Here is a 21,315-nt window from a genome sequence, read left to right as displayed (position 1 = left end):
AGACCTTGCCTTAAATAGGATGGGAAGCTGAATCAGGAGGGAGGGGCAGCAACATATTCCCACTGCGGTCCCTTTAAATTTCATAAGATGGTGTGCGCATGCGCCTAGGGTGCCCAGGGAGGAAGAGAAGCCCAGGACGGCGTTTGGCCATGCAACGGCAGGAAGCAGCGCCAAAAGAGCCAGCCATGTCAGTCTGGTGAGGAGCCTGTGAGGAGGAGCTGCATCGGCAGTGGCTCCCTGCCATCATCAGCGTCCTGAGGACCTGACTGAGTTGTGCCATGGCGGAGGTGAATATTTCAGGCTAGTTGCAGAGGCTTGCAACCGGCAACTGTAACAGCAACATATTTTCTTCTCATGCACATGTTTTAAAATCAGCTGAGATGCAGCAAATTCCTAAGGTAGACATGTGAGTAACACTTGCTTATGTAAGAGGAAGGAGGAGGAGCACCTGGAGTTTTGGGGCTTGGCCCGGCAAGTTTCCAGATATTCCGCCAGTCTCTTCTTTGCTTCAGGTATGATGAGCTCCAACACGGTTCCACTGGTATTTATGGGGGCTAAAAGCTGTGTGCATCTTGGAGGGAACATTACCCATTACCTACAGCTTAGTGCCCAGCGGCCAAGGCCCCCACTCCCTTGCTAAGCCATTGCTCAGCCATCTCATTTGAAAAGTACAGTAAATCCTTCTCTTTATTCTCTTGTTTTTAGTTACTTTTTTAACATCAGAATTTATTGCTATTACTTCTTTTTACTTAGCCCCTGGTCCTCATTTTCACCTACATTCTCCCACCAGTAAAGCATATATAAACACCTTGGTAGCCTTAAGCCTTACATATAATCATAGGTCTTTTTCACTTATAATTATCCAAATCTTTTTTTTTTTTTAATTTTGCTTGCAAATAAAATCCATTCATGACCAATTCAGCAGTTATAATAATTGATCTCATGCAGCAGTCCTATTGGTATTTCTCGCAGCTCCTTCAATGGCAATAACTTTTCAAATTATTCCGACTCTTCATCGATATGAAACACCCCGACATGGGTCCATATTTCAAACTTCATGTTCTTCCTCAGGGCTAATCTTCACCCAGTCAGTCTATGGAAAACAACCACACTTGTTTTTAGTGGAAAAATGAAGTCAAATATACAGATACTGAAGCACTCAATACTCACTGCTGCATGGTTCCAATCAGGAAATGACATCAGACACCGTACTACATAAACCACTCGTATCATTTAACCTGTCAATCAAATGATGTCATACCCTCATCACTAGAATTATTTTCATGTATTGTGTTATATCAAGAATACAAGTCCATTTTGTTGTTCAAACCCTTAGGTGAAACTGTATCCAAATAATATATCCAAGGCTGTTCTCTAAAGTTACGTTCATATTGAAAATCCCCCATCTCTCAGATTCCTGTATACTTTCTCAATTACTCACCATTATAAATCTGAAAACACATGGGAATGGTCTACACAGTGCTGGACTATTGGTGCTTGCAATTTCCCTGTAGTAAGTCAGCTACAATGTTCTATAATCCGCTTGTTGACAGGATGCAAAGTGCGTCCAGTATACTTTTTTTTGCAAGTACATATCTCCTGGCATGCACGGAAGAGCCGGTTTAAAAAAAAAAAAAAGGGGAGAACCGGGGGAAGGGTATGGGTGGGATGGGGGCAGGGAGAAGACTGGACAGTGCCATTAGGCCCTGTCCTGCATGTAGCTTACTACTGCTCCGGAGAGCAGGTAAGAATAGAAAAAAAAACTTTTTAGAGAGCTTTTAGAGGTCGGAGAGGAGAGGGAAAAAGGCAGACATGGTAGGAAGGGGTTTTAGAATGCTCCCAATAAGGGAACAAACTGGGAGGGAACTGGGGAAAGGCCCAGCCCATCATCTTGCACATTTTATAAAATGCCCTCTTGCACGCATGAGTCAGCTCTCATGCACCTGTGCATGCCGATATACAATCTGGTGTTTAAATACATTTACTGATGAAGCCTATAATATATATAATTTAGGGGCTGATATTCAAAAAAAAGCTGAGCTCCTAAATTTATGTTTTTATATTAGGTGCCTATCAGAGTCATTCATCAAAGTGTGTTATGGCGTTAACGCTCACAATAACATCATAACGCACACAATATTCATCCCAGCACGCAGCACAAATGCAAATTTGGAAAATGTATTCAAAGGGGCGGGATTGGGGAGGGTTTGGGTGGGATTAATGAAAATGAGGGGCATTACCACTCTGTGTAATAGTATAACACATGCTGTCATACAATTTTAATGCCAGAAATAACTACACCTTTTTTTGTAGGCATTATGCTGTGCAATATGCTTGAAATGGCCATAATGCAATTTTGCAATAAATATGTCAAATTCCATTTCAGGCATTTTTGGGCAGGGGTAGAGTGGAGGGGGGGGGGGGGGAAAGAGAGAGAGAGAGAGAGCAAGAGACTCTCTGGGATGGCATTCATAGTAGTCAACTATTTATATAGCTATAGGAGGGCCAGCTAGTAACTCGAGGTGAGGTTTTGGTGGTAGTGTAGGATTTTGGGGCCAGTTGATGACATTTCTACAATATTTTCTCGCCCTAGCTTGATGGATTATCTACCAGGGTACTTTCAAGCTAGGGTGAAAGAACATTGAAGTAATCTCATCTTAGTTTGACTTTCCTTATTCCAAATTAAATCAATCTTCACTGAGGTCTACTGTGCTGTTTGTACATCTCACTCTGCATATAAAACTGGCCCCCCAAATCCTACACCACCACCAATTCCTCAAGTTACTAGCTTGCCTTTTTATAGTGATATAAATAGTTGACTACTATGAAAGCCTTATAGTCTCTCTCTATCTATCATGGGTGTTTAGCATTTTGATGAATCTGGACCCTAAGTTAGACACCTATTTTCTAGGGACATGAATCGTTTTTCAGACAATTTAAAATATCGTATGATATTTTCAAACTCGTCAGAAATTGGGGGCTCCCCAAAACCAATAGGAAAACCCCACAAAATTGTTCGTGGTGTTCTCTTATCGTTTTGGGGGAAGACGGGAAAATTGGCACACAAAAACAACCCCTAAACCCACCCCGACACTTTAAAACACATCCTCTAGCTTCCCCCCACCCAAACTTTTTAAAAGTATATGGTGGTCCAGTGGGGGTCCCGGGAGTGATCTCCCGCTCTCGGGCCGTCGGCTGCCACTAATCAAAATGGCGCCGATGGCCCTTTGCCCTTACCATGGGACAGGGGCTATAGTGGCCTTCTATTGCTCCTACCATGAGACAGGGGCCGGCCAATGGCACCAATAGCCCCTGTCCCATGGTAAGGGCAAAGGGCCATCGGCACCATTTTGATTAGTGGCAGCCGACGGCCCGAGAGTGGGAGATCACTCCTGGGACCCCCACTGGACCACCAGATACTTTAAAAAAGTTTTTTGGGTGGGGAAAGCTAAAGGATGTGTTTTAAAGGGTCGGGTGGGTTTTATGTTTATCGGCTCGGGCGCAACCAATTTAAAAAAAAAAAAAAAATCGGACCGCACACAAAAAAGTTCCCGATAGTCCCCGAACCCGGAATCGGAAAGAATTCCGGTTCCGATTCACATCTCTACTATTTTCAGCCAAACTTAAGTGCCTAAGTTTTCAGTTGAAATTCACACACAATTAGGGCCTTTAACCTCGGGTTTCTAAATTTAAGCCTTCTATTTATTTGCCTAGATTTAGGATTCTAATTTAGGTGCCTAGTTCTGAAAATCAGTACTAAGCTCTTAACTTTGTTTCCCCTCCCTACCTCTGCCCCATAGCCACCCATGTTTTAGGCTTCTAAATTTAGGGGCCTAATGAAGCTAGGAGACTAAATTTAGGGACTCAGCCCTATTATATTTTCAAAAGGTTCAATTTAGGAGCCTGACTCCAAAAGCTAGGTGCCTAAACTCTTTGAAAATTGACCGCTTAAAAACTTGGCCCCATAGATTTTTTTACAGAGAGGGTATTATTTTCCAATTCTGTTACTGATTCAGCAGTTTCTTCTGGAATATCATCTGTTTCAGGTTCTTGAAAATCTTTTTAATGGTGATCAGTTAGGATGATGGGATGTCTCAGGCCTCTTATCTTACTAGAACCTACTGTAATTCATCCACACCTACTTTTGGTTATTACATACAATAAAATAATCCTGAAATAAGATACAAGGTATAGGCACTTATGTTTATTTACAATAATATTTGTATTTTTTAAATCAAAAACTTTCATATTTTACAACTTTGAGAAGGGAAAACATCTACAGATGTTATTACATCCTCTCCGCTCCAACTATATAACCCCTCCATCCCCCTCCCTCTATTCTTCTCTCCCCCCCTGGATTTAGACATATAAGACTTTCTTATGCCATGTATATTTTGTTCTTATGTTTATGTTTAGCCATGTATTTTTTTATCTTATGTTTAAATGTTACTCAAAAAGTTATACAATATGTTACTCAAAAAAGTTCTTTGTTATATGTAATTGCCCACAAGCAAGCTTTTCAACTGTTCTCTGTAAACCGATTTGATTTACATATAATGTAAGAAGATCGGTATATAAAAACCATAAATAAATAAATAAATTAGAAGGAAATATCTATCTTCCAAAAACAATGAATGTTTACCCAATTTCTACATTTATTGCATAGCTACGAAAGTCCCACAGCATTTTTTTGCACAAATGGTTGCTTGAACAATATTTTTAGCTGTGGATTATATTTCATTTCAGGTATTTCAGGGAATGAAAGTCTTGAGAAAAGATGTACTATTTTGCAGCCATGCTAATAAGTTGACTTCTGGGCTTTTTGCATGTTTTTATTCCTGCTGCTTAAATCTTGCCCTAAATATTAACATGTCGACAAAAATTCAGTTTCAACAAGAGAGAAAAATTCAATAATCTCAAAATCAACACATCATTAACATTTAATAATTCTAGGAGTCAAGCAATAATTGTGTTCATTAATAATTGCTGATTTAACCAATTTGTAGGTGTTCTTTATGAAACAGTGAAATGATTCATAAGAAGGGAAGTTTTAAAAGGAAATTCCATGAGATATTATTTTATAACATTTCCTGCCCACTATGGGGTAGATTTTTAAAGGTGTGCACACACGTCCATGTGCTCGCGCTTCCCGGCTTGCACACATGGATGCGCCAATTTTATAACATGCGCATGCCGGTGCGCCAGTGGTATAAGATCTGTGGGCCACACACAGATTTTCTTTTTTCTATTTTTTTTTGCTTACTGCTCCATTGGAGCAGAAGCAGCTTGCGTGAGCCGGCCGACTGCCATCGTGCACTTCCCCAGCACAGCGGTATATGGCCGCTGTACTGGCCGCCTCCAGCCCCGCCCCCTAGATGGCCCCTTTTCTTGGGCCCGGCCCTTCTGCACGTAACGGAGGTTACACGCGTGACTGGGCCCCTTTGAAAATGTGCACGGCACGTGTAAGGCGCCTGGCCACACGCATGAACCCCGCTTTATATGCGCTTGGCCCATTTTAAAATTCACCCGAATGTGGATAAAAGTGCCTACATAAGACTTATATGAGCTCACTTTTTCCCATATTCAAGATTGGGATTCTAAAGGATAGGTTATGAGTGGAATTTACCTGCATGCAGAAACGTTATGATTTTAAAAGCATGCGTGTTCATTTTTCACAGAAAAGAAACTGCCTGCACTAATGAGCAGGTGTAATTGTGTAGTGGCAGGTTTCATGAGGTAATTTTCAAAGCAAATTTACACTTACACATTTGTTTTGAAAATTGCTATATCTTATGTGTTTGATAGTCACATATTTATGCAAGGACAGCTACAAAATTACCCTCTACTGTGGGTCCTATCTGTTTCTCCAGAAATAGGGAACTAACAGGGTCATTTATCATTTTGTGTGAGGACCCTAGCATTAAGGTCCTAACATGTGCTTGCATTAAATAGCTCTGTATCAAGCTAGGTAGAGCGTACATTGCACATATCAACTCCTCTTTTACCTTTCATCGCTCAAAATGAAAGAAAATCTTCACTGATGTCAACTTTGCTATTTATACCTCTGACTGTGTATGTAAAACTGTCCTTACAAACCTACCCCACCATGAGTTAAGTGTCCCTGCTTACAGTGGACTAAATAGTAAAGTTACATATTGGTCTTTACAGAGGTTTTCTCTCTCTCTCACACTCCTAAATGAGCATGCAATGCAAAAATTAGCAATGGTGTGATAAATGTATTGCAGCTTGTGGAAATTACCTATGCAATTCAGGAGCAGGAAAATTAGCCTAACCGTGCCCCCTTTCTTATTTTTATCATGGGTGCTATTTCCACTATATTTATAGCATTTTGATAAATCTAGGGGTAAGTCAGTTAGTGCATGCATAAGAATTAAGAGTGGAGGAGATGTACATGCAAGTCAGTTTCTCTACATGCAAGCATCAGCACAGTGAAGGACTTGCAGGCATTATTCCTTGCCAAGTCACTGATGCGTGAAAAGTCTGACTGCATGTTTACACCAAAGTTGCTTTTGGAAATCCAGTGTGCTAACAAAGGGAGTATACCTTTATAAATGTGCTTCTTTTTATTTTTTAATTATCAAAATTTAGAATATTTTAAATGACAAAAGGGCATCAACAAATATAGTTCAAATCCATTGATTGTAAATTTGAGCATACAGTATGCATTTTAACTTATTACAAGTTGATGTTTGTATCTATTACAATGGAATATTCATGATAGGGCTCCTGGAAGACAAAGACAGAGTCAAATGAGGCATCTTTCTTTTTCTCATAACTTGATAGTTTTGACATTGCCTGGGTAATGATTTGAGCAAAAGACTTCACTGCCTAATTTGACTCTGAATGAAGTGGAGTGATTGGGTTATACTTCATTGCCTATAGACCAAATGACATTTCACAGTTTCTGGGTTAAACTTTTGAGAGAGACTTGTTCGTTTGGTGGGTGCCAAGAAAAATTCCTCATACAACAACCAATTTTTAGCTATGTTATTCATGTTGAGCTATGTTATTCATGTTGAGATGCCAGTGGCCCTTCCATTTGCATTCATACTGGGAGTGAAATATGCAAACGTCTTTTAAAGAGGCTGACAAATCATTTTGTCTAATCTGGAAAAATGTAGAAGGCTCAGTTAATCAGTCTGCTGAACTTTATTCTCAGGGCCACTTTTAATTTTGGGGAAGAGGGGCAGTTGCCTCAGTCACTGCATATCAGGGGGTCCATGGTAGGGAAATACAGAGCTCTTCCCCAATGACTTTATTAACTAGTGCCCCAAATCTATCAGAGAACATCCCTCTGCCTCCTGCTCCCAGACCCTCCTCTCCCAGGCATCATGTAGGGAACATGGAAAGGTGAGAGAGTGAATCTGGAGGAGGAAGAGCAAAGAAGAACCTCTGTGCTCCCTAATCCAGCTCCTTCCCTCCCATCTTTCATGCAAAGAAGGGGAGGGGTGAGCCTGGAGTAGACACTGCAGATCAAAGAACTGCCACTCAGATCCCTAATCCACTCCTCCCCCACAATTGTTCTCCTTCCTTCAGAGAACAGGAAGAGAGGGGATGGGTATCCTAGCTGTGCTAAAGGTCCATGGCTTGCCTATTGACTGGTGACAGAGAGAGTGGTCAGACCAGGAGAGCAGCACTGACGTCATCACAATGGCACCAAGGTTCCCCCATAAAATCTGAGCGGCAGCAGCATGCAGAAGGGATTCTTAGGTGCATTAAAGGTCCATGGTTAGCATGTTGACTGGTGAGAGAGAGAGAGAGAGAAAGAAAGTGGTGGTACTGGGAGAGCAGTGCCAGTGTAATCACAGTGGCACTGAAGTTCTCCCATAAATTCTGAGTGGCAGGGGACACCAAAGCCATGGGTTAAAGGGGTGTGCCCCTTCTCTCATTTTTTTTTCTCCCAGATGATATGGGTATGAAAAGAAAGGGGGATATTTGCTTCCACATGATGACATTCACTCCAATGAGAGGTCTGATAGATTCCCATTTGACTCATGTTAATCCTGATTGAAACACCTTTGAGGATTCTATGGATGTTCTATTGAGTCCTGAAGATCATATGCCATCTATAATGCCTCAATACTCCTTAATAGCATTGGGTGAGAAAGCCTCCGATGTTGAAATGGAGTCCCCAGGGGAAATACTGGGAGCTCTACCAATTGGAACCCAAGAGGTATCTGTCCCTCAATGGACTTCCACTGAAGGTTCTTTTTCTGTGAAAATTGTTGACTCATGTTCTTGCTCCTGCTTTGGAAGAAACTTCTAAGGAAACACAAGTTGTAATTCCCCAACCAGTTCTTCTGACTCAATCTCAGATTTTGGTAGCACTTTCTTAAAATGTATCTGAGCCAAAAGAAATTTAATTGAGAGGCATTTGGAGAAAATTTCATGAATAGAACTTTCATTGTCTCAGTCTATTTTACAGCTTTCAACTTTTTTAAGGGCTACCTCTTTAAAAATAACTGAGATAGATAAAAGAGTTGAAAGCATTGATTCTATTATTTCATCATGTGGCTCTGCTATTTCTTAGCTTCAGTCAACAGAAGTGGCTATAATTAAGGATAATTCAAGTCTTCATTATAAAACTGAGTTGATGGGAAAACTAGTCTAGGTCTAAGAACTGATATCTGGGAGCAGTGTTGCACTCACAATACTCGTCATTGCTAGTACAGGAGTAACAAGATGTTGTGTACTACCAGGAAGAAGACCTGGGTTCAGCTCCCATGGAAGCTTCTGCTCCTTGTGCCAACAGGTGATAAGGATACTGATGAGGCCAGGAATTTTCTGCATCATAGCCACACCAAGGATGGGAGTCTAGATACATGTGTGCCAAGGGATATTTTTTTGCTCAATACATAATTAAGCTCTGGAATTCATTGCCAGAAGATGTGATGAAAGCTATTAGTGTATACACATTTAAAAAAATGTTTGCAAAGTTCCTGGAGGAGAATTAACCGTTATTAAGGCAGAGTTGCAGAAATCCACTGCTTATTCTTGGGATAAGCAGCTTGGAATCTCTCTACCCCTTGGGATCCTGCCAGGTACTGGTGTCTTGGATTGGCCACTGTTGGAAACAGGATACTGGGCTTGATGGACCTTTGGTCTGATCCAGTATGGCAAGTCTTATGTTCTTAACCTAGACATATTATTATTCCAAAAACTTTTGGGTTGTCCAGATTGGAGTTATTTAAGAGATATGCTGTAGAAATGTTACAATTTTCAAAAGAAATTTTTTTTTCCGATTTCCAATTGTTATGATATACCTGGAAATAAAAGCTATTAATATTATGGAGATTTCTCCAAATGTTTCCTCCTTTAGACAACCATGATCTTTCTCAGATACTCCAAAACTTTCAAGATTTGATTGAAATCAGAGGGATGTTAATTATTTCCTTTGTTCTTGAGACAGATAAATAATCTGTGTTTTGTCAGTTCTTTAGATATAAAAATACTTTTTTCTGGTCATAAGAAATAAGAACATAAGAAAATGCCATACTGGGTCAGACCAAGGGTCCATCAAGCCCAGCATCCTGTTTCCAACAGTGGCCAATCCAGGCCATAAGAACCTGGCAAGTACCCAAAAGCTAGGTCTATTCCATGTTACCATTGCTAATGGCAGTGGCTATTCTCTAAGTGAACTTAATAGCAGGTAATGGACTTCTCCTCCAAGAACGTATCCAATCCTTTTCTAAACACAGCTATACTAACTGCACTAACCACATCCTCTGGCAACAAATTCCAGAGTTTAATTGTGCGTGGAGTAAAAAAGAACTTTCTCCGATTATTTTTATATGTGCCCCATGCTAACTTCATGGAGTGCCCCCTAGTCTTTCTATGATCCGAAAGAGTAAATAACCAATTCACATCGACCCATTCTAGACCTCTCATGATTTTAAACATCTCTATCATATCCCCCCTCAGCCGTCTATTCTCCAAGCTGAAAAATCCTAACCTCTTTAGTCTTTCTTCATAGGGGAGCTGTTCCATTCCCCTTATTTTGGTCGCCCTTCTCTGTACCTTCTTCATCGCAATTATATCTTTTTTGAGATGCGGCGACCAGAATTGTACACAGTATTCAAGGTGCGGTCTCACCATGGAGCGATACAGAGGCATTATGACATTTTCCGTTTCATTCACCATTCCATTTCTAATAATTCCCAACATTCTGTTTGCTTTTTTGACTGCCGCAGCACACTGAACCAACGATTTCAATGTGTTATCCACTATGACGCCTAGATCTCTTTCTTGGGTTGTAGCACCTAATATGGAACCCAACATTGTGTAATTATAGCATGGGTTATTTTTCCCTATATGCATCACCTTGCACTTATCCACATTAAATTTCATCTGCCTTTTGGATGCCCAATTATCCAGTCTCACAAGGTCTTCCTGCAATTTATCACAATCTGCTTGTGATTTAACTACTCTGAACAATTTTGTGTCATCTGCAAATTTGATTATCTCACTTGTCGTATTTCTTTCCAGATCATTTATAAATATATTAAAAAGTAAGGGTCCCAATACAGATCCCTGAGGCACTCCACTGTCCACTCCCTTCCACTGAGAAAATTGTCCATTTAATCCTACTCTCTGTTTCCTGTCTTTTAGCCAGTTTGCAATCCACAAAAGGACATCACCACCTATCCCATGACTTTTTACTTTTCCTAGAAGCCTCTCATGGGGAACTTTGTCAAACGCCTTCTGAAAATCCAAGTATACTATATCTACCGGTTCACCTTTATCCACATGTTTATTAACTCCTTCAAAAAAGTGAAGCAGATTTGTGAGGCAAGACTTGCCTTGGGTAAAGCCATGCTGAACTTGTTCCATTAAACCATGTCTTTCTATATGTTCTGTGATTTTGATGTTTAGAACACTTTCCAATATTTTTCCTGGCACTGAAGTCAGGCTAACCGGTCTGTAGTTACCCGGATCACCCCTGGAACCCTTTTTAAATATCGGGGTTACATTTGCTATCATCCAGTCTTCAGGTACAATGGATGATTTTAATGATAGGTTACAAATTTTTACTAATAGGTCTGAAATTTCATTCTTTAGTTCCTTCAGAACTCTGGGGTATATACCATCCGGTCCAGGTGATTTACTACTCTTCAGTTTGTCAATCAGGCCTACCACATCTTCTAGGTTCACCGTGATTTGATTCAGTCCATCTTAATCATTACCCATGAAAACCTTATCCATTACGGGTATCTCCCCAAAATCCTCTTCAGTAAACACCAAAGCAAAGAAATCATGTAATCTTTCCGTGATGGCCTCATCTTCTCTAAGTGCCCCTTTAACCCCTCGATCATCTTAACAGTCCAACTGACTCCCTCATAGGCTTTCTGCTTCGGATATATTTTAAAAAGTTTTTACTGTGAGTTTTTGCCTCTACAGCCAACTTATTTTCAAATTCTCTCTTAGCCTGTCTTATCAATGTCTTACATTTAACTTGCCAACATTTATGCTTTATCCTACTTTCTTCTGTTGGTTCCTTCTTCCAATTTTTGAGTGAAGATCTTTTGGCTAAAATTAGCTTCTTTCACCTCCCCTTTTAACCATGCCGGAAATCGTTTTGCCTTCTTTCCACCTTTCTTAATGTGTGGAATATATCTAGACTGTGCTTCTAGAATGGTATTTTTTAACAATGACCATGCCTCTTGGACATTTTTTACTTTTGTAGCTGCTCCTTTCATTTTTTTTCTAACAATTTTTCTTATTTTATCAAAGTTTCCCTTTTGAAAGTTTAGCACGAGAGCCTTGGATTTGCACACTGTTCCTCTTCCAGTCATTACATCAAATTTGATCATTTTATGATCACTATTGCCAAGCGGCCCCACCACCATTACCTCTCTCACCAAGTCCTGTGCTCCACTGAGAATTAGATATAAAATTGTTCCCTCTCTCATCAGTTCCTGAACCAATTGCTCCATAAAGCTATCATTTATTTCATCCATGAACGTTATCTCTCTAGCGTGACCTGATGATATATTTACCCAGTCAATATTGGGGTAATTGAAGTCTTCCATTATTAATGCACTACCAATTTGGTTAGCTTCCCTAATTTCTCTTACCATTTCACTGTCCATCTCACCATCTTGACCAGGTGGACGGTAGTATACCCCTATCACTATAGTCTTCCCCGACACACAAGGGATTTCTACCCATAAAGATTCAATTTTGTATTTAGTCTCATGCAGGATGTTTATCCTGTTATACTCTATGCCATCCTGGACAGAGAGGAGCACCTCCCGGGTGCTCCTCTCTGTCATTGCGATATAATTTGTACCCCGGTATAGCACAGTCCCATTGGTTGTCCTCCTTCCACCATGTCTCTGAGATGTCAATTAAGTCTGTCATCATTCACTGCTATACATTCTAATTCTCTCATCTTACTTCTTAGACTTCTGGCATTGGCATACAGACATTTCAAAGTTTGTTTTTTGTTTGTATTTTCATTCTGCTTTTTAATTGATAGGTATAAGTTAGAATTTTTTAGCTCAGGTGAGTTTTTAGTCAGAAAACCCAGTTGTATCTGGACATTTCCAGATACAACTGGGTTTTTAGTCAGAAAACCCAGTTGTATCTGGATATTTCCAGGTAACCTAGGAGAGAAGGAATCTTTTTCTTCAACTTAAACCATGGGTTTTACAAATCAGGACTATATTCCTGAGGTTTCCCTGCAATTGTGAGATTGTCTACAGTAAGAACAAATTTATTTTTGTGGACTCCTCTCACATGATAACCTTTTTAGATGACAAGGAGCAGGTTAATTGAGAACGTTTGGATAGGTGATATCACAAGGACATTTATTCAGATCTTATTACTTTGTTTGACCTTTGATTCATCATTTTGCTATAAATTTCACAGAAAGAGCACCCACAATAAAAGTGGGATGTGATTATGCACCACACACTCTTTTACTACAATGTGCATTAAGTTTATTATACCTGTAAATATTTTTACTTTTCAGTGTGTGAAGTGCCTAGATAGGCATTTCTATGGGTTTTTTTTTTAGATAGAGAGAGAGAGAGCCTCTAAGATGGCACACACATCTGTTTATATCACTGTAAGAGGGTCAACTAGTAATTCCAGGTGAGGTTTTGGAGGTAGCCTAGGGTTTAGGGGGCAGTTTTACATGCACAGTCAGACGTATGAACAGCACAGTACACATCAGTGAAGATTTGATGTGATTTGGAATGAGGAAAGGTACACAAAGGCTATTTGGTGAAAGTTGGGGCAACATTCAACCAAATGGGAAAGTGCATAACCAAGTTTAGAAAAAAATTTAAATTAACTGCTAGCTGGGGTGGTCCTTTTTAGGTGCACAAGTGCCAGATTTTGTAACCTATGCATGTGCGTACATTTGTGCGCGCAACCAGGCACGCACAAATCTACGCCCCGGGACATACGCGTGTCACCGAGCCTATGCAAAATAGGCTCGGCGTGCACAGGAGCGGGTTTTTGGGGTTACGTGTGTAACCCTTTGAAAATCTGCCCCCAAGAGTGTTGGTTGCCCTTGAATGGAGAAGATGTTGCTGGACTATACTGGCTCTGAGAAGAGAGAGTTTCTTGAGTTCATTCTGCAATGGCCCAAGGCTGGGGAAGGTGGAAAGTGGTGGAGAGGGGACTGAAGGCAGGGTCAGCAGTGTGAATGAGAGACAGCAGATGACAGACTGGGTTGATAAGGTAGTGAGGAATTGTTTCATTGTTTCCTGCCACCATATTGAGGATAGGGGATGTGTGGCAGTGAGGTCAGTGGCCACAACAAACCTGGAATTTTCAGGTTGCAATGAAGCTGAAGCTACTACCACAAGAAGAGTGACAGAGAAACAGCAAGCAGCAACCTCATCTTCCACTGTTTTGGTCTGGTCCAGGGGCCAGTTTACTGGTCCTGAGACATAATTAGAAATTCTGGTGTCATTGCATGTTTTACATTTAAATACCTTCTGCCGGAAATAAGTGCAGGCAGGAAGGTTCCAGACAAAGATAGAAACTAAAAAAAGGAGGCACAATTTCAGTATGAGATGCACTGTGTGAAACTCAAGGCAGCTGGCATGAGCCTGGGAATGTTTTGTGGTGACAATTGGGAGTAGACAGTTGGGACTGAGAGGGAATGGGGCAAGGCAACTTGAAGCGAACTCAGGTTTCTTTTAATGAAAAAGAAAAGAAAACAAGCAGTGCAAGTCACTCAGTAGGTCATAGAAGTTACAAAAAGAAGTCGTGTGAGATCCTATAGTTTGAAATATGACTACAGACACTGAAACAAAAAAAAAATGCATTTTAATAAGTATCTCTTGATTATGAAACAAAAATCCTATACAAAAAGAGAAGGAAAACAGTTTGAAGTAAAAGAAATGTAGTTAAAAAAAATGAAGAATGATGCATGTAATAGTTAAATCTGCTCTAATTTAAAGAAATAATTGAGTAGAAAGTGGCAGTGCCAGGGTTTAAATATAAAAAGGTTATTGTGAGATTGAACCTGCCACTTAAGTTTGTTTTGAACAGAACTGACAGGGAGCCGAATGTTCAGCTGGTGAGTCACAGGACAGATGAAAAAGCTGGCAAATTGGCAAAGCACTTTTGTGACCACCTCTGGAGGACTTTTGAGAGAGAGAGAAACACTGCCTGACTGACTATCTACAAAGCCCTTATAGTAGTTAGCTATTTATGCTACTATAGGAGGCCCACTTAGTAACTTGAGGTGAGGTTTAGGTATTAGTGTAGGGGTTAGGGGACACGTTGACATTCAGAGTGAGACGTACGAACAGAGCAGTGCACTCTTGTGAAGATTTGATGTCCTTCGGAGTGAGGAAACTGACACAATGATGACATTTGCACCATGTTCTCCAAACCTAGCTTGATGGACCCTCTACCTGGGTAACATCAAGCTAGGTTGAGAGAACATTGCACAAATCTCATCTTTGGGAGAGTTTCCTCACTCCGAAGGACATCAAATCTTCACAAGAGTGCACTGTTCTGCTCTTTCATCTGACTCTGCATGTAAATGTTGCCCCTAACCCCTACACTACTACCTAAACCTCATCTCGAGTTACTAGGTGGGCCTCCTATAGTAGCATAAATAGCTGCTTACTATGGTGCCACCCCAGAGTCTCTCTCTCTCTTTTACTCCATCTCAGGCCCTTCCCCAGCCTAAAAATCACAAATTGCATTATGGGTACATCGCACAACTTAGCGCAGTTGAAAAAGGTGTAGTTATGGCTTTGTGAAGCCAGCCCAGTTTTACAGAATTTCCTCCCCAATCCCTCCCCTTTGAAAAATTTGGATTGCACCATGCATTATGGTGCTTATCGCATATGTTAAGGCATTTTCCACATGCGAAAAAGCCAGCACGCGATTTGATAAATGACCCTGTATGTTTGGAGAAACCCCTAATAAAGGTAAAAGAAGAAGAAAATTGTATTTAATAAAAGTCTGAAGAAACTGAACGTGAATATTTTTACCTGTTGAATGTTCCTGAGAATATTACCTGAAAAGAAAAATAAAATATTATTAAATTTAAGTACTGATTACCACAATTTTAGGGTTGTATCGGTGAGGTTTTATTTTTATTTTATTTTAATTCAATTTCTTATTTTATTACAACTATACACTTTGAATTAAATTTAAAATGTGTCTCTTATGAGTCTGCCTCTCTCCTCTAGCCCCTGGGGAAACTGATTGTGAATGTAAATGAGGAGCTTTCTTGTATGGATCTTTTCACTTACAGAACATGGGAGCCCCATGGGAAATAGAATGAACCTATCCTAAGGAACTGAATAAGAGGATTGCCAAACGATTGGCATTTTTTGACACCAAATAAGGGGAAACATTTTTGATAGCTTATTTCTGTGGAAAGATGATGGATTGCACTTATTTAATCCTTTTAAATGAGTGAGAGAGTGATTTGTCCCTATTACAGTTTCCTGGCTCAGTGAGCTCTGCTTCTTGCCCACTTTCCTGATGACCACTAATGTGAGCTATGAAAGATTCCCATCGTTCAGAAAGTAACCATAAAACTAAAACCTGATTTTAAGCATAAATTACTGATCTTTATAATAAAGTATGATCACGGATTCATTACATTTTGAAAACGGTGCTGTGTCCATTGCATCCTTCATGCAGGAAACCATGTTTCCACACACAGGACTAGTGACCAGGAACAAATGTTGGCCAAAGTTCAGTCACTGAAAGCAACAGTCTGTTCTGTGCTGCCTTTTCCTCTGGTTGCCATGGAAGCGGCCAGCAGCCACTTTCAGCCCATACTGTGCCATTTTAATTCTCCATTCAGTATAAATACTAGCAGCTTCTATTTCTTCTTTATACAAAGTGAAGGTTACCCAAGGTTTACTTTATATTAATAAAATATCATGTAATCAGCCATGCTCAAACTATGGAGCTAATGCAAGAAAGTTTAACATGCAGAGTAAGAGCCTCAACTGTGACAGGTACAACTTGCCACCCATCTGCCCCCACCCTGGGATGTACATGGCAGCAGCAGCAGCAGCAAGTCAATTACATACAGCAGTGCAATCATTGGGTATAAATAAAAACTCCATCTAACCTCCCAAAATACCCACAGGGTTACCATGTCCATGTCTACTGCATTTCATTTCATAATCACTCAGCAAGCATTATGACATGCATTGCATCCAGCATCATGCCACTTCAGGGTTGGCTGTAGAAGCCTGGCCCCTCTACACATTTCTCGGTCTGGGAACGCTGGACCACCAAAGCCTTGCCCCTTGCACTGTGCTGCAATTGGATCATTGATTATTGAGTAAACATTGTCTGCATTGCAATGGTATCCTGGTCTGTAAAGAGCAGGATCCACTTGAGTATGCAACATAATTCTTTGGGTGGTGATCAGGCCAGTCATTGACTTGCAGGCAATTCATCTCCGCTCTCCCCACCCAAGCGATGTTAACAAAGAAATGTCAGTTACTTTTGTATTCCTTGTCAAATCAGCTACTAAATCAATACTTCCTGTGAACCTTTGGACATGATCAAGAAGAGGATGGTGGGTGGGCCAGCTCACAAAATGTTGCATTTGGCCAACTGCCCCCCAGCCCTCCCTGCCTAACTAAACCTACATTAGTAACCCCCTGCCTATGGCCCTCTCTTACCATTTGAAGGCTGGGCGCCTCCCTACTCCATATGGGGGATATGTCGGCTCCTTTTGTGTACACTAAAATAATGCCCTATGCAATAAAGCCTTAACTTGCACATCAGGAAGTCCTCCATCACATTAACATGTAAACAGAAAAATTAGTATTTAGTAGCATGTAAATGAAGAATCATCAGAGGCAAATGCAAAAATATAACACTTGCTTTGGAGGATGTGCTAAATTTGCACCATACAGGTTGCGGCCTTAGACATCTGCCACTAGTGTGCCAGCAAGGGATTTTCACGTTTGGTGCTTTTTTCTTAGGGAGGCAAAACCTTTTCTTCTAACACCCTCTGCCATTACCACTTCATCCCATTCTCTGTAGCATGGTGGACATTTGACACATTCATTACGAATTCACACCGCCCCCTGTCCAGTGTCCACTGACCTCAGAAAAGGGTTTGTCTTTTTACAAGTAGAGCATTAGTGTGTGTAATCCTTTTTTTTCATATACACACACACACACACACACACACACAAGGGTGGACATTGTATGGCACAAGCACACATGGGCAGAGACCTAATTGCACACACTTTCTTGTTCAAAAAAGTGCCATGCTGTTGCACAACCAGGACATATTTATTGTCAGCACCAACAGGGTTCAAACTCTCAGTGCCAGAGATTGCAGACCAGTATTCTTCCAATGAGCTGAAGAGGCTGCTGTTGGTAGACAGGCAGTAGTCAGGGAAGGTGGCAGACAAGAGGCAAGAAAGTCCAGGCAATGTTAGATTCCAGGCAATGATAAAGGCACAGGTGAGCAATCTGAGGAGAGATTGGGTAGGAGCTGGCAGGGGAAGGCAGGGCAGAGGCAAGGCAAATTGGAATGAGACAAAGAATGCTGGAATAAAGCAAGGCAGGATATCACATGCACTGCAAGGCACTGAGGACCTGTTGCTGAGGTGCTGGCTGGGAACATGGCTCAGGTTGAAATACCCAGCCAGTGCTGACATCATCAAAGGGCAACACACCTGGTTTTCTGCCATGGGGCCTTCTTAAAGTACACAGCGGCATGCACATGTGCCTAGGGAAGTAGCATGCTGGAGTGAGGCAGTTGGTGTCTGAGGACCATGATAGAGACAGGAACAGATAAAAACAGGATGGTAGATGAGTAGAAATAGAAGACAGAATCAGAAGCGATGATAACATCATGGCAAAGGAATCCAGAAAGACCTGTTGAGGAGGTGCTGGCTGGTTACACTGAGCTCCTTATACAGTATCTTAGGCAGTGATGATGTCATCAACCAGCACCACAGGACGTCCTGCCTGCAGGGCCTATAAGGCTCAGGGATTGTGGTCTGCCTCCTAGTCAGAGCCCACTGGATGCCACAAATTGCCAGGGAGGTACATTGGAAGAGCCAGTGGCCAAAGGCACCACTGGGGAGGTACAGAACATTAAAATACCACTCCTCTTAAGCTCCTCCCCCAGGGCTGGCTATCCTAGGCTTGTGGGGAAAAAGCCAATGGAATCTCTTGACCAACTTTGGAGCATAAGATTAGTTGCTGGTTTCCATAAACTCTCATCAGACCTGTAACCTTTAAAATCAATGAAGTAATATATTCTGCATCTCACTATCTTGGATTTACAATGTCTTTAATTTCAAATTTGGTGTCTGTGTCAAAAGCAACAGTGGAAGGCTGTCAGAATCTTTCACACAACTTTGTCAAAGATTAATGGTTTAAAAGGATACATGGAACAAGTTGTGGATGCGGAGAGATGGAAGCAGCTTGAGCCGACTACTAAGTCGCTGCAGAACTTCATAAGGCCACATGAATTTGGGTGCAAATTTGATGGAGGCATCTTGAGTTTAACCTTGGTATTCAGCCAGACATTGCCACCAGGGGAGAACTGTGGGGTTCATCAGTGTTTTCTTGTTGGCACTCTTTTTTGTAGTGCTCAGTAGCTTTTTTTTAAGGAGCACCTCAATCTTTTATCAGTTGTTTTGCCGACTTAGGGATAGCTGTTCTTCTAGTAAAGTTCCTATATAAAATAAATGACTGCTTCATGGACAACTGGTGCAAGGTAGAGAGACATCACATGTTTACCACTGAAATCAGCAAATATGAATCATAATAACTAATAAACATGCAGTTAATACTGACAGGCACTGTCTCAAAGGAAAAGAAAATACCTTCCCCTGATACATTTAACTAGATCTGCCTGTTTAAATAAACAAGAAGACAGAAGGACTATACCAGCTAAATCCCAAAGTAGGAGTCATGGATCGGCCAAGATTCCAGAGGTCAGAAGGACCCCCCACCTTGAAAGAAGGGAGGGCATCCGAGACGGAGAAAACACATTCTGGCATAAACAGCTTGGTACAGTCATGGCAGGTCTTCCCTCAAAGAAATGGGGAGCAGAAAAAGATCTGCAATGAGACAGACCCCCCTCCCCCCCAAGACTGGGGAAGGGGGAAAAGACCTGCAATGTGCCAAAGACCCTCTACCCATCATGAGATTATGCATGAGCGTATGCATATTTATCCACTGGAAAGTATAAGACAGGGGACAAATAAGGAGAAAAAGGAGCAAACCCCTGAGAGTGACCCAGAAAGGAAGAGCAAAAGGGGAGTCTGAAGAAGCCAAGAACTCCCTCCTATCAAGGAGGGAGAAGACTAGGTGGGGCCAGGAGACCAGAGAGTGGAGGCATCCTAACGAGAGATGGTGGTTGAGAAGTCTGAGGTGATGGGAAGCCCGAGAGCAGCTCTGCCTCTATGGGAAGGGACCCAGAAGAAGCAAGTCCCAACAAATGGTAGCTGTGCAAGAACCCATCCCAGAGTCATCTCCTTGCCTGCCCCACATTCTCCAGCTCTCCAGACGGAGTTTGTGTCAGAAGTATACAGGGGAGATTGTCTGAAGTGTGGACCGAGATAAGTAATTAACCATAAGTATAATATATAAACAGGATACGTTTTATGACATGTGTGAACCTCACCCATGGTAAACTGGTGCTCAGTAGTCAGGATGGTAGACACATGTATTATTTTAAATGCTAAATCCTGCTAATTCTGATAAATGAAAGTCTATTTCTGAGGAGAATACATTTTTTTTCCAGAGCTTAAATTGTGAAGTAAGTTAAGAGGGCAACTTAGTGTCCTGTAGCATAAGAACATAAACACATTGCCATGCTGGGTCAGACCAAGGGGTCCATCAAGCCCCAGCATCCTGTTTCCAACAGAGGCCAACCAGGCCACAAGAACCTGGCAATTACCCAAACACTAAGAAGATCCCATGCTACTGATGCAATTAATAGCAGTGGCTATTTCCCTAAGTAAACTTGTTTAATAGCCGTTAATGGACTTCTCCTCCAAGAACTTTGCCAAATCTTTTTTTAACCCAGCTACACTAACTGCACTAACCACATCTTCTGGCAACAAATTCCAGAGATTTATGTGCGTTGAGTGAAAAAGAATTTTCTCACAATTAGTCTTAAATGTGCTACTTTCTAATGTCATGGAATGCCCCTAGTCCTTCTATTATTACGAAAGTGCAAATAACCAATTCACACCTACTCGTTCAAGACCTCTCATGATCTTAAAGACCTCTATCATATCCCCCCTCAGTCGTCTCTTCTCAAGCTGAACAGCCCTAACCTCCACAGCCTTTCCTCATAGGGGAGCTGTTCCATCCCTTTATCATTTTGGGTTGCCCTTCTCTGTACCTTTTCCATCGCAACTATATCTTTTTTGAGATGCAGTGACCAGAATTGTACACAGTATTCAAGGTGTGGCCTCACCATGGAGCAATATAGAGGCATTATGACATTTTCCATTTTATTAACCATTCCTTTCCTAATAATTCCTAACATTCTGTTTGCTTTTTGACTGCTGCAGCACACTGAGCCGATGACTTTAAAGTATTATCCACTATGATGCCTAGATCTTTTTTCCTGGGTGGTAGCTCCTAATATGGAACCTAACATGTAACTAAAGCAAGGGTTATTTTTCCCTATATGCAACACCGTGCACTTGTCCACATTAAATTTCATCTGCCATGTGGATGCCCAATCTTCCAGTCTTGCAAAGTCCTCCTGTAATGTATCACAATCCGCTTGTGATTTAACTACTCTGAATAATTTTGTATCATCTGCATATTTGATAACCTCACTCATCTTATTCCTTTCCAGAT

General features: G+C 41.2%; 1 long non-coding RNA gene across 1 annotated transcript in view; it reads right to left on the bottom strand.

Annotated features, from left to right (window-relative positions):
- Positions 1-938: 938 nt before the first annotated feature.
- LOC115100419 overlaps positions 939-21,315 on the bottom strand; it is a 54,936-nt gene continuing 34,559 nt past the window's right edge. Inside the window, exons 2-3 of the long non-coding RNA XR_003859054.1 lie at positions 15,486-15,511; positions 939-1,093 (exon numbers count right to left, since the gene is read on the bottom strand). This is a non-coding gene — a long non-coding RNA (uncharacterized LOC115100419). The remainder of the gene's footprint in view (positions 1,094-15,485; positions 15,512-21,315) is intronic.

Source organism: Rhinatrema bivittatum, chromosome 10, assembly GCF_901001135.1.
Source record: "Rhinatrema bivittatum chromosome 10, aRhiBiv1.1, whole genome shotgun sequence".
Classification (NCBI taxonomy): domain Eukaryota; kingdom Metazoa; phylum Chordata; class Amphibia; order Gymnophiona; family Rhinatrematidae; genus Rhinatrema; species Rhinatrema bivittatum.
Note: the sequence above shows the minus strand (reverse complement) of the source record. Positions and strands in the feature narration are given on the sequence as shown.